The sequence below is a fragment of the Podarcis cretensis genome, assembly GCF_951804945.1.
Source record: "Podarcis cretensis genome assembly, chromosome: 12".
Taxonomy (NCBI): Eukaryota; Metazoa; Chordata; class Lepidosauria; order Squamata; family Lacertidae; genus Podarcis; species Podarcis cretensis.
Window position 1 is genome coordinate 5,577,288 of NC_137181.1, and position 13,534 is coordinate 5,590,821.

At 46.7% G+C, this 13,534-nt stretch overlaps 2 protein-coding genes across 4 annotated transcripts in view; one reads left to right on the forward strand and one right to left on the reverse strand.

The window, feature by feature from the left end:
- The window catches only part of TMIE (transmembrane inner ear), a 34,112-nt gene that overhangs the window by 18,652 nt on the left and 1,926 nt on the right, over positions 1-13,534 (reverse strand). The window lies entirely within an intron of this gene.
- ALS2CL (ALS2 C-terminal like) overlaps positions 1-13,534 on the forward strand; it is a 97,838-nt gene that overhangs the window by 9,113 nt on the left and 75,191 nt on the right. Inside the window, exon 1 of one of the 3 annotated variants that reach the window (XM_079996447.1) lies at positions 7,787-7,920. The exons of the other annotated variants lie outside the window; for them this stretch is intronic. The gene's annotated coding sequence lies outside the window, so the exon portion shown is untranslated. Of the gene's footprint in view, positions 1-7,786; positions 7,921-13,534 lie in introns of those variants that run through there. 3 annotated transcript variants of the gene reach the window in all.

Consider the following 13,534-nt stretch of genomic DNA (forward strand, 5'->3'; position numbering starts at 1 on the left):
CGGGAGGCAGTGGAATACAGGAGTGCCTGGCATGCTCTGGTCCAGGGGGTCACAAAGAGTCGGACACGACTGAACGACTAAACAACAACAAAACCACCTGAGTTATATTGTTTTTCCAAGTGAGGTCTTCACTAAGGTAAATTCCCAGGAATTTAAAGGAAGAGACTCTCTCTCTCTCCACACGCACACACACACACACACACACCAATATACAACAGGGCTAGTTCCCCTCTCTTCCTCCGAAAGTCCAACACCATCTCCTTTGTCTTGCTAATATTTAGGTGCAAGTTATTCTCTAAGCACCATGTAGATACTTTTTGAACCTCTCCTCTGTACACTGATTCATCTCCTCCTGGAATTAGACCCATTATGGTAGTATCATCTGCAAACTTGAAAATTAAAAACTAGATGGGTTTAGTAAGGCTCGTACACAGATTTCAGATTGCAGAGCTCTAACTGCGCAAAAGGAATTCAGAGATGAAATAAAATGGGGGGATGTTCTTACATGCGCACAGCCTTACATCTTGTGGCAGTGAGTTCCACAGTTTCACTATGCGCTTCGGGAACAAAAGCTTTATTTTGTCTGCCCTGAATCTTTCAACCTGCAGCTTCATTGCACGGCTCCGAAATCTAGTATTATACTACCGTTATATCGGCTGAACTATCGGATAACGTTCTCTCTCCAGCTCACAAGAATAAAATACAATCAGCCGCAACATAAAAACTTATTTTGCTGCATGAAAAGAGGTCAAACCAGTTTAGCGCACAAATAAACCATAAATTGCATGTTGGATATTAAGAGGCCAGATTTGCAGTGTCTTTAAATGCCAGTGCAATGTAGCGATTTGATGGTCAGAATAGGATCTGGGAGATGCGGGTTCAAATCTCCACTCGGCCGTTAAGATTGTCTACCTCGCAAGGCTGTTGGGAGGATAAAACAAGGATTGGGAAGAGAATTATGGACACCACTTTGAGTTTGTGGGAGGAAAGGTGATGAAGTGTGTGGCCATCTGGTGGCTTTCTGGCGCCGAGTGAAGACAATATTATAAAGGTTCCACCAATTCTGGCTTCTGAAGATGTATCTGCATACATAGTTCCTTTCATCTCTCAACCTGAGGACTCAGCTATACAGCTGCAAATACCACATTTTAAGCGCATTGAATAAGTGAATTTTATTATTACGGTCACAGACCAGTTCCGTCTCACTTACAATATCAGGGAAATCGTAAAACACAACAGGAATACATTGAATTGCAATTGGGTATAACAGAGGGATGCGGGTGGCGCTGTGGGTTAAACCACAGAGCCTAGGACTTGCCGATCAGAAGGTCGGCGGTTCGAATCCCCGCGAAGGGGTGAGCTCCCGTTGTTCGATCCCTGCTCCTGCCAACCTAGCAGTTCAAAAGCACGTCAAAGTGCAAGTAGATAAATAGGTACCACTCCAGCGGGAAGGTAAACGGCGTTTCCGTGCGCTGCTCTGGTTCGCCAGAAGCGGCTTAGTCATGCTGGCCACATGACCCGCAAGCTGCACGCCGGCTCCCTCGGCCAGTAAAGCGAGATGAGCACCGCAACCCCAGAGTCGGTTACGACTGGACCTAATGGTCAGGGGTCCCTTTACCCTTTACTTTGTAATAGAGACAATACAGATATAGCAGTAAAAATATATATATATATAAAATCTTGATCACTAAAATATAACCTAAAATTGTCATTTAAAACCTCAGTCATTTTGGTAGTACAGCTTGTTCCCTAAGTTTTATACAAATGTGACACTAGATGGCGATGATGAGCTTATGGCAAATTCAATATATTTTTCAACACCCCCCCCCCCCTTTTTCCCCCAAAGCATTTTCACAGTGTTTTTTATATGCGTCTAGATTCCACCAGTGTCTCTGGTTTCTATCACTGCGACGGTTGAATGGTGTTGTTCCTCTGCACCTTTTAATCGTGGTCGTTTACACCTGAAAGTTTCAATTGCAATCTTTTTTTACATGTATTTTAATTATGAGGTTTGTTGTTGTTGTTGTTTTAGGAAACGAGATTCTGTATTTTGACAATGCTGTGCAATTCTTTTTTAAAATTTTGTAAGCGGCTTAGGAGTCAATCTGGGCACTCAGTGGTTACAAATTAAACAGCAGCAACTCTCCCGACCTGGAAGTAAGCATGACTGGTAGAGGAAAAGCTGCTAGGAAAAGCAGAGCAGAGGAGCAGAAACAAGAGAGCGAAGCAAATAAGTTGGCAATCCCTAGGAAGATTAGAGCGCCCCGTAATTAATGTTTTAAAAAAGCAACTTCAAAGGCAGCAAACCCTTTGAAGGCCCTTAGATCTTTGCACAAGTGAGGATTCAAGACGGAATCAAGCTCAGAGCAAGCTAATAAAAATATTTTTTCCAGCCGTATCTTGCTGGAATACGCGGTTGCATTTGCAAATAATGTTGCTAGCAACAGTCTGTGATGCCAATTAAATTGTGTTGCAGCGCCGCTTGCTGTTCAGAGTGCGTACTGCAACTGAGGAAACGCAAACTGGGAGGGGCAGGTTATCGGAATTTAAGATGCATTTTCGCTTTTGATTTTAAACAGTTACTTTCTAGCTGACTGAACTTTTGGTGCAATTGTAAATCCAAAGAGAAATTAAAAAGCAAAACGGTATTTCTAAAAACAAGCCCCACCCCCAAAAAGAAATCCCTCCCCAATGCATTTTAATTCATACTCCCATTGGCAGGCAAGTTGCAATCGCTTGGTGCAGTCCTCGAAGGGATCAAAAGGAACGTGAGGGTTTTGCAAAACACTTATTGCATTGCTTTACTCTCTCCCCTTTCTTATTTGAATATGAAATTACAAGATAAAGAGGAGAAAGTCCATTAAAAGCTCATTAAAACATTTTTTAATGTTTAAGGGGCGAAATTAGGCTTTACAGTGGTACTTTGGTTCTCAAACAACTTGGAACCCAAACACTGCAAACCCAGAAGTAAGTGTTCTGGTTTACAGACTTTCTTCGGAAGGCAAACGTGCTCCGTTTTGAGTCTTACGCTTCTGATTTTAGTACAACACCTCCGTTTTGAGTGTTATGCTGAGGTCTGTCTGTTTTTGCTATGTATTTTGCCTTTTTGTTTTTGCTGCTTTTTGTTTTGTTTTTGTGACTGTGTGGAGCCCAGTTCAGCTACTGATGGATTGACTGTGCGGCTGCAGCACATTGTTTATCACTTTCATTTTATGGATCCATGGTCTCGTTAGAGAGTAAAATTCATGTTAAATTGCTGTTTTTTTGGGGGGGGTTGTTTTTCAAAGTCTGGAACAGATTATTCCCTTTTGCATTATTTTCTATGGGAAAGCACGCCTTGGTTTTGGAACACTTTGGTTTTGGAACGGACTTCCGGAATGGATTAAGTTTGAGAACCAAGGTAGCACTGTATTTCACCCGGGTCAAAGACCCAGTTTGGCACCTCCCTATGTGCATTTGCGTACACACAAATTGGGAGCCGGCTTGTATAATGTCACCAAATAGCCGAAACGTGACCAGCTCCCTCTGCTTATTCAGCCCTCTGCTGGGGTCAGCGGAGCCCATTTTAACCCTTTCTCTGCAAACCCATGAGGGCTAGGAACTTGCTTGCTTTGTTTCTTTTAATAATATAAATATAATAATAATAATTTATTATTTATACCCCGCCCATCTGGCTGGGTTTTAAATGGTAAATGTAAAGGGACCCTTGACCATTAGGTCCAGTCGTGGCCGACTCTAGGGTTGCGGCGCTCATCTCGCTTTACTGGCCAAGGGAGCCAGCGTACAGCTTCCGGGTCATGTGGCCAGCATGACTAAGCCGCTTTTGGTGAACCAGAGCAGCACACGGAAACGCCGTTTACCTTCCCGCTGGAGCGGTACCTATTTATCTACTTGCACTTTGATGTGCTTTCGAACTGCTAGTTTGGCAGGAGTTGGGACTAAGCAATGGGAGCTCACCCCATTGCGGGGATTCAAACCGCCAACCTTCTGATCGGCAAGTCCTAGGCTCTGTGGTTTAATCCACAGCGCCACCCATGGACTGCTAAAAACATCAAACATTAAAAACTTCCCTAAACAGGGCTGCTTTCAGGTGTCTTCTAAAAGTCAGATAGTTGTTTATTTTCTTGACATCTGACGGGAGGGCTTTCCACAGGGCGGGTGCCACCACCAAGAAGGCACTCTGCCTGGTTCCCTGTAACCTCACTTCTCGCAGGGAGGGAACCGCCAGAAGGCCCTCGGAGCTGGACCTCAGTGTCTGGGCAGAACGATGGGGGTGGAGATGCTCCTTCAGGTATATAGGGCTGAGGCCGTTTAGGGCTTTCAAGGTCAGCACCAACACCAGAGGGAAGAAGATAAGCTGCAGTTCTGCTAGGCAGACTTGCTTTCTAGGGAATTTTAATGCCTGTTATTTGATCTCCTGTTCAGTTGCTGCCAGCTAATTCTTAGGGAAGAGGGTTAGCAAGGTTCGGGTTACAGCTGATGGATCTTTGGGCAGCAGAAGCCCATCTTTCAGCCATGCTCAGCCTCTCGCTGCATCCACACAAAACAAACTCCCTTGACAATCCATTGTGGGAGGCTTGCATTTCTGTCTCCCCCTCGGAAGGCAGTGTGTCTGCTGTTAAAAGGCAGAATCCATGTGAGCAGCCACTGTGCATGGGGTTTGCTGAAACACAGCCTTGCCGATCACATCCTTGTAGGGCTGTTATCCCTCCAGGTTCACCTGGTGTCCTCCCAGTGATGGGTGACTCTTCAGGTGGGCAAGAGCGCAGGAATCACATCTCAATAAACCCCAAGAGATGGGACACCCAGTCGTAAAAAGATGTAAATTGTGTTACATTATTTACATTTTCCTCAGTATATTAAAATAAAAAAATATTAAGGTCTTATATCTACAGTGGTACCTCGGGTTACATACGCTTCAGGTTACACACTCCGCTAACCCAGAAATAGTGCTTCAGGTTAAGAACTTTGTTTCAGGATGAGAACAGAAATTGGGCTCCGGCGGCGTGACGGCAGCGGGAGGCCCCATTAGCTAAAGTGGTGCTTCAGGTTAAGAACAGTTTCAGGTTAAGAACGGACCATAATTAAGGTTAATTGGGCGAATTAGGCCACAACTTTATTGAATTCAGGAATGAGAGGCATTGGCTTAGGCATTGGTCCTAACGACTATCCGGCTCCAGCCCATTTGCTGGAGACACGGGGAAGGGTTAACACTTTATCGGGGGAGTCTCCTGCCGAGGCACATCGACTAGGAGCTCCCCCGGGTCACCGCTCTGGGGCGTGCCTTTGGCCCACACCTCCATAGGCTTCGGACAGGGCCGCACCCCCCGGAGTCCTTTAACGGACCACCCTTCGCTCACTGGGGGGAGGTGATGGTGTTCCTCCCCCCCCCACATCCTCTTAACCCCTTCTTACCAATGCCTACTGCCAATGCCGAAAAGTTGTGACGAGTTGCTACGAGGTAGGCGAAAAACCAAAAGGCTACAAATTGCCAGTTGGGAAAAATTCCTACCATGCCCCTTGCGGCGACAGACCGAAGTCCATAGCAAAATCAAAGACCTACCTAAAGCATACCTAAAGGGAGGGAGGGTGGGAAAACGTGAGGGCTAGCCGGCGAAAAGAGGGCGAGCCCCCTCTGCGCCGGCCCTAAATAGGGCAGACCCGGCCGGGATTCCCCTGTTCTCGCGGGGGCTGAAACAAGCCCCCGCTCACGTGGGGGTGGGCGTGAAGCCCACAACCCCACCTCCTGGGCAGGCCGGAAGTTGCTTTGGTAGCATCACTGCCTCCTGTTGGAGGGAGTTCTGCAGTTTCTTCTTTGGCGATCAGTAATAATAATAATAGCAGGGACGCAGGTGGCGCTGTGGGTTAAAGCCTCAGCGCCTAGGGCTTGCCGATCGAAAGGTCGGCGGTTCGAATCCCTGCGGCGGGGTGCGCTCCCGCTGCTCGGTCCCAGCACCTGCCAACCTAGCAGTTCGAAAGCACCTCCGGGTGCAAGTAGATAAATAGGGACCGCTTACCAGCGGGAAGGTAAACGGCGTTTCTGTGTGCGGCTCTGGCTCGCCAGAGCAGCGATGTCACGCTGGCCACGTGACCCGGAAGTGTCTCCGGACAGCGCTGGCCCCTGGCCTCTTAAGTGAGATGGGCGCACAACCCCAGAGTCTGTCAAGACTGGCCCGTATGGGCAGGGGTACCTTTACCTTTTAATAATAATAATAATAATAATAATAATAATAATAATAATAATTTATTATTTATACCCTGCCCATCTGGCTGGGTTTCCCCAGCCACTCTGGGCAGCTTCCAACAGAATATTAAAATACAGTAATGCATCAAACATTAAAAGCTTCCCTAAACAGGGCTGCCTTCAGATGTCTTCTAAAAGTCTGGTAGTTGTTCTCTTTGACATCTGGTGGGAGGGCGTTCCACAGGGCGGGTCCACCTACCGAGAAGGCCCTCTGCCTGGTTCCCTGTAACTTGGCTTCTCGCAGGGAGGGAACCGCCAGAAGGCCCTCGGAGCTGGACCTGAGTAAGATTGTCTTCCATAAAACACTGTTTTAACAGTGAGTCCGAAAGTGACTGTGGAGGCCAATTCTGGATCCACACGTCCTTCCACAGTGCGGACAATAGGTTTCCAGGCAGCAGTTGATCACGGTGTGGATTTGCCAGGCATGCCTTCCTCTTAGCACGTTTCTCCCTTGCGTCCTGAGTTCGAGTGTCTTCAAATCCCATGACACCTTCAATAAACGCTGTTCTCCAACTGGAGCACTCGCAAGCCAGTGTTTCCCAGTTATCAGTGCTCATACTACATTTTAAAAGATTTGCCCTGAGAGCGTCTTTAAACCTCTTTTGTTCTCTTTTGTATTTCACTTTCCATTCTTAAGTTGGGAATAGAGTAGCTGCTTTGGAAGACGATAATCAGGCATCTGCACAGCATGACCAGTCCAACGAAGCTGATGTTCAAGAATCATTGCTTCAACACTGGTGATCTTTGCTTCTTCCAGTACACTGGTATTAGTTCACCTGTCTTCCCAAGTGATGTGTAAGATTTTTCGGAGGCACCGTTGATGGAATATTTCGAGGAGCTGGAGATGGCATTTATAAGTGGTCCATGTTTCACAAGCGTACAGTAAGGTTGGTAGTACAATAGTTTTGCAAACAAGCATTTTGGTTTCCCTGCCTTGGTCCTCAAACACTCTGCGTTTCAATCGGGAGAAAGCTGCGCTTGCAGATTTAACAAAGCACTGTGTGAATAAATCATTTCTTTCTCTGGCCTGAATCTTCCAACATTCATCTTCCTTAGGCGTCCAATAGTCCATTCCCAGCCCTTTGAGTAGAAAAGCCGCTTTTCCTCCCAGTGTCCAAATATTAAAGGGACAGGAGCTCTCCAGTTAAAAGCAGCTGGCAACCTTGCTATTGCTAGTTATGCAACCTTAGGAATTTTACAGGAATCTTTAACACACATTCTTTTCTGCAGATCTTGGTGGTGGGTGGGAGTAAACAGTTCTCCTTTTCTTCTTCTTCATTTCTCAAACCCCAGTGAACCTCTAGCCCACGAGGAAGTCTTTACACTGCACTTTCTACTCAGCATTCAGCCCCATTCAGTTGAATGGGACTTACTCCCAGGTAAATGTAGGCATCTAGCTTCATGCAAGAGAATTCCTCTCCCCATTCACTGGCCTCCATCTTTTGCAAAGTTCCACTGTCAGTCAGTTTGGCTAGGAGGCAGAGCTGCTGCTTTTTAGACCCGCCTCCTCTCCAAATGGGAGCTTTATAAAAAGAGGAAATTGAAGCAAAGTCTTTCTTGAAGAAGCAAAAAGAGGGAAAGGGAAGGAAGGGGAAAACAAGCTTTTCAAAAGGACACAGTGGCCTAGAAAAGAAGAGGCTTCCAAGATTTGACCAGGGACCCAGGACAAAGGTCAGGTAGGATGTGTGACACCTGGATAGCAAGATGTGAAGATGTCTTGCATGCAAACTTGTGGTTAAAATGTGTTCTTTTGGAGGCAGCTTGTGTGTTACTTAAGCACTGCCTCTGGGAGTCAGATCTGGGACTTGGGTTAAGACAATATTTGCTCTCTGAGACAAGAAGTGTGTGTTGCAACCCATCTTTCCCTGTTTGCCTCTTAAGACCTGGTAGACAGAGGTGCTTTGTCTATAATAATATAATAATATAACAATATAATAATATAATAATAATTTATTATTTATACCCTGCCCATCTGGCTGGGTCCCCCCAGCCACTCTGGGTGGCTTCCAACAAAACACTAAAATACAATAACCTATTAAACATTAAAAGCTTCCCTAAACAGGGCTGCCTTTAGATGAATCCCTGCAGCGGGGTGCGCTCCCGCTGCTCGGTCCCAGCGCCTGCCAACCTAGCAGTTCGAAAGCACCTCCGGGTGCAAGTAGATAAATAGGGACCGCTTACCAGCGGGAAGGTAAACGGCGTTTCCGTGTGCGACTCTGGCTCGCCAGAGCAGCAATGTCACGCTGGCCACGTGACCCGGAAGTGTCTCCGGACAGCGCTGGCCCCTGGCCTCTTAAGTGAGATGGGCGCACAACCCCAGAGTCTGTCAAGACTGGCCCGTACGGGCAGGGGTACCTTTACCTTTACCTTAAAAGTTTGGTAGTTATTTTTCTCTTTGACATCTGGTGGGAGGGCGTTCCACAGGGCGGGTGCTACTACCGAGAAGGCCCTCTGCCTGGTTCCCTGTAACTTGGCTTCTTGCAATGAGGGAACTGCCAGAAGGCCCTCGGAGCTGGACCTCAGTGTCCGGGCTGAACGATGGGGGTGGAGACGCTCCTTCAGGTGTACTGGGCCGAGGCCATTTAGGTCTTTCAAGGTCAGACCAACATTTTGAATTGTGTTTGGAAATGTACTGGGAGCCAATCTAGGTCTTTCAGGACCGGTGATATATGGTCTCGGCGGCCGCTCCCAGTCCCCAGTCTAGCTGCCGCATTCTGGATTAGTTGTAGTTTCCGGGTCACCTTCAAAGGTAGCCTCACATAGAGCGCATTGCAGTAGTCCAAGCGGGAGATAACCAGAGCATGCACCACTCTGGCGAGACAGTCCGCGGGCAGGGAGGGTCTCATCCTGTGTACCAGACGGAGCTGATAAACAGCTGCCCTGGACACAGAATTGACCTGCACCTCCAAAATGAATCTCAGGTTTCGCACCCGGTCCTTCAGGGGCACAGTTACCCCATTCAGGACCAGGGAGTCTTAATAATCATGGCAAAAGGTCTCCGGCAAGCAAATTCAGAGGGCAACTTCTTAAAAAGTGCTGTATGGGTTGTAAGAATCCAGTCTTTTAGTGTGGAAGCGTCTGCACTTTGGAACTCCTTTCCTATTGATATCACTATACTGTTTTCGGCACCTGCCAAAAACATTTTTGTTAAATATGCCAGGTGTTTAGAAAGTTGATGTGAGTTTTCACCTCTTTTTAGCGTGTTGTTGTTATAATTTTTCAAATGTCTTAAATTATTACTTAGTGGTAACTATATTGTTTTATTCCTTTTACCATCAAGAGGTGTATCAATTTTATGAAATAATGGTGGTGATAATGATATTTTGAACAATACAGTGGTACCTCAGGTTACATACACTTCAGCTTACAGACGCTTCAGGTTACAGACTCCGCTAACCCAGAAATAGTGCTTCAGGTTAAGAACTTTGCTTCAGGAGGAGAACAGAAATTGTGCTCCGGCGGCCCGGCAGCAGCAGGAGGCCCCATTAGCTAAAGTGGTGCTTCAGGTTAAGAACAGTTTCAGGTTAAGTACGGACCTCCGGAACGAATTAAGTACTTAACCTGAGGTTCCACTGTACCTCCAATTTCCCCTTCTGTGTTTGCAACTGGTGCTTGCTTTAAATATTCAGCGATGGTGAGCCGATGGGCGGAGCTAATTGCTGTAAATGATGGTCTGAATCTGGAGCAGGTTTTGCAAACTTGCTTCTGAGATGGGAAGTTTGGGATATGCTTGGATTAAGAACTGGCCTGAATTTGCCTCAAATAACTGAGGGGCTTTACCTGCCCAAGTTGGCAAGCTCATGGGCAGATTTGTAGCTTTTTATTCACCCGGAGTTAAGAGCAAGTTGGCCTAGGGTTGCCATACGTCCTCTTTTTCCAGGACATGTCCTCTTTTTCAGGGGTAAGTTTTCTGTTCTGGCAGGTTTTTTGAATTTGCTAAAATGTCCTTGTTTTTTTTCCTTTGGTACTAAGGGAGCACTAGGGAACTGGCGTTCTGGGAGTTTTAAAATTGGACAAGAGCTAATTCAGACATGCGTGTTTGGTTATTCCTTTACTTATTTTCAACAGCTGTCTCCTCCTTTCCCATAAAAGAAAAAAATTAATCAAGGCAGCAAACAATAAAATGCAAGCAATAATAAATAATAATAAAAATTTATTTATATCCCGCCCTCCCCAGCCGAAGCCGGGCTCAGAGCGGCTAACAACAATAAAACACAGCATTCTAAAATCAATTCATTTTAAAATCAACAAGTGGGCGAAAACAACAATAAAACATGAAGCCTGTTAGGTTGTGGGTGAACATATCAGACGACACAGCCATTCTTCAAACAGCTCTTGTTTATTCACGGGCCAGAACAGAACTGAACTGAAGAGTTCAGCCAGCCTGCTTATATAGAGCTCCACTACAAGGCAACAGTAGGGACGCGGGTGGCGCTGTGGGTTGAACCACAGAGCCTAGGACTTGCCAATCAGAAGGTCGGCGGTTCGAATCCCTGTGACTGGGTGAGCTCCCGCTGCTCGGTCCCTGCTCCTGCCAACCTAGCAGTTCGAAAGCACAAAAGTGCAAGTAGATAAATAGGTACCACTCCAGCGGGAAGGTAAACGGCGTTTCCGTGTGCTGCCGTGGTTCGCCAGAAGCGGCTTAGTCATGCTGGCTACATGACCCGGAAGCTATATGCCAGCTCCTTCGGCCAATAAAGCGCCGCAACCCCAGAGTCAGTCAGGACTGGACCTAATGGTCAGGGGTCCCTTTACCTTTACAAGGCAACAGTAACAATCTTTCTGTAACTATCCAATCAATGAACGCCACTTTCAATTCCTTATTTGCATATGTGGACCTGAGTGAAAACTATCTACAGTATCCCCCTGCTGGCCCAGGGTGAGAACTTCAGTACATAACCAAGCCAATATGCTGGAGAGAGAACCTGTTCATCAAAAGTAGGGCTGAGATCTCGGGATGCCTGGTTTGTGACTGACCCCTCCATCTGGCTGACCCCTCCAGCTTTCTTAAGCAGGTCAGCAGAAGAGCTCATTTTTTGCCTTTATCTCCCACCTTATTCACCCCCCTCCTCAGTTAATCCCTACAGCGACCCTGCGAGGTAGGTGAAGAGACTGGGACTGACTCCAAGGTCATCCAGTGAGCTTCAGGACCGGGTGGGGATTTGAACGCTGATCTTCCAGGTCCTAATCCCACACTCTAACCACTATACCACACTTCCGCCCTAGAGTTCTTCTGCTATAAAGGTAAAGGTACCCCTGCCCGTACGGGCCAGTCTTGACAGACTCTTGGGTTGTGCGCCCATCTCACTTAAGAGGCCAGGGGCCAGCGCTGTCCGGAGACACTTCCGGGTCACGTGGCCAGCGTGACATCGCTGCTCTGGCCAGGGCCAGAGCCAGAGCCGCACACGGAAACGCCGTTTACCTTCCCGCTGGTAAGCGGTCCCTATTTATCTACTTGCACCCGGAGGTGCTTTCGAACTGCTAGGTTGGCAGGCGCTGGGACCGAGCAGCGGGAGCGCACCCCGCCGCAGGGATTCGAACCGCCGACCTTTCGATCGGCAAGCCCTAGGCGCTGAGGCTTTAACCCACAGCGCCACCTGCGTCCCTTCTTCTGCTATAGGGCAGCTCTAAAAATTAAGCAGGTAAACAAATACAGTGGTACCTTGGTTCTCAAATGCCTTGGTGCTCAAACGCTTTGGTTCTCAAACACTGAAAATCTGGAAGTAAGTACAGTGGTACCTCGGGTTACATATGCTTCAAGTTACATACGCTTCAGGTTACAGACACCGCTAACTCAGAAATAATACCTCAGATTAAGAACTTTGCTTCAGAATGAGAACAGAAATTGTGCTCCAGCGGCACGGCTGCAGCAGGAGGCCCCATTAGCTAAAGTGGTGCTTCAGGTTAAGAACAGTTTCAGGTTAAGAACGGACCTCCGGAACGAATTAAGTACTTAACCCGAGGTACCACTGTAATGTTTTTCGGAAGCCAATCGTCCGATGTGGCTGTCGGCTATTGTTTCCGGGGCGCCTGCACCAATCAGAAGTTGCGCCTTGGTTTTCAAACATTTCGGAAGTCAAACGGACTTCTGGAACGGATAAAGTTTGGTGCTTTTGTTTTTGCTTTTTATTTTACATTTTTGTTTTTGAGGCTTTTTCAATTAATTTGTTTTTGTGATTGTGTGGAACCCGGTTCCGCTACTGATTGATTGTGTGACTGCAGAAATGGATAAAAGCCCCCCCATCCAAACAATGGCTATCATCAGTGCAGGTAAGGGGAAAAAAAGTTTTAATTTTTATCATCTACAGTGGTACCTCAGGTTAAGTACTTAATTCGTTCCGGAGGTCCATTCTTAACCTGAAACTGTTCTTAACCTGAAGCACCACTTTAGCTAACGGGGCCTCCTGCTGCTGCTGCACCGCCGGAGCACAATTTCTGTTCTCATCCTGAAGCAAAGTTCTTAACCTGAAGTACTATTTTTGGGTTAGCGGAGTCTGTAACCTGAAGTGTATGTAACCTGAGGTACCACTGTACAATACTGTCTTATTTACAATGCAATGGTTATTACTTTCATTTTATGGATCAATGGTCTCGATACTAAAATCCAAGTTAAATTGCTGTTTTAGGGGTTGTTTTTAAAAGTCTGGAATGGATTAATCCCTTTTGCATTACTTTTTATGGGAAAGTGCACCTTGGTTTTGGAACGTTTTGGTTTTGAAACGGACTTCCGGATTAAGTTTGAGAACCAAGGTACCACTATAAAGGGAAAGCCAATTATCCGTTAGAGAAGGATCCGAAATATTTTCCTTGAAGCTTGAATTTGTTTAATTCTGGATTGTTGTATTTGATGTTTTAATGTGTTGTAAACTGCAAGGGGATTTTTTTCTTTAAAATACAAAACAGTATATAAAATTAACAACAACAGCAACTCTCACTGAAGTGGAAAAGGCACCTAGACATTCTGTTGTGCTGACCGTAACCCAGGTTTAAGGTGTTATTTGGCGATTAGCTTTTCTATCTCAGTTTCTAACACTGTTGTTGTTGTTTAGTCGTTTAGTCGTGTCCGACTCTTCGTGACCCCATGGACCAGAGAACGCCAGGCACTCCTGTCCTCCACTGCCCCCCGCAGCTTGGTCAGACTCATGCTGGTAACCTCGAAAACACTATCCAACCATCTCGTCCTCTGTCGCCCCCTTCTCCTTGTGCCCTCCATCTTTCCCAACATCAGGGTCTTCTCCAGGGAGTCTTCTCTTCTCATGAGGTGGCCAAAGTACTGGAGCCTCAGCTTCA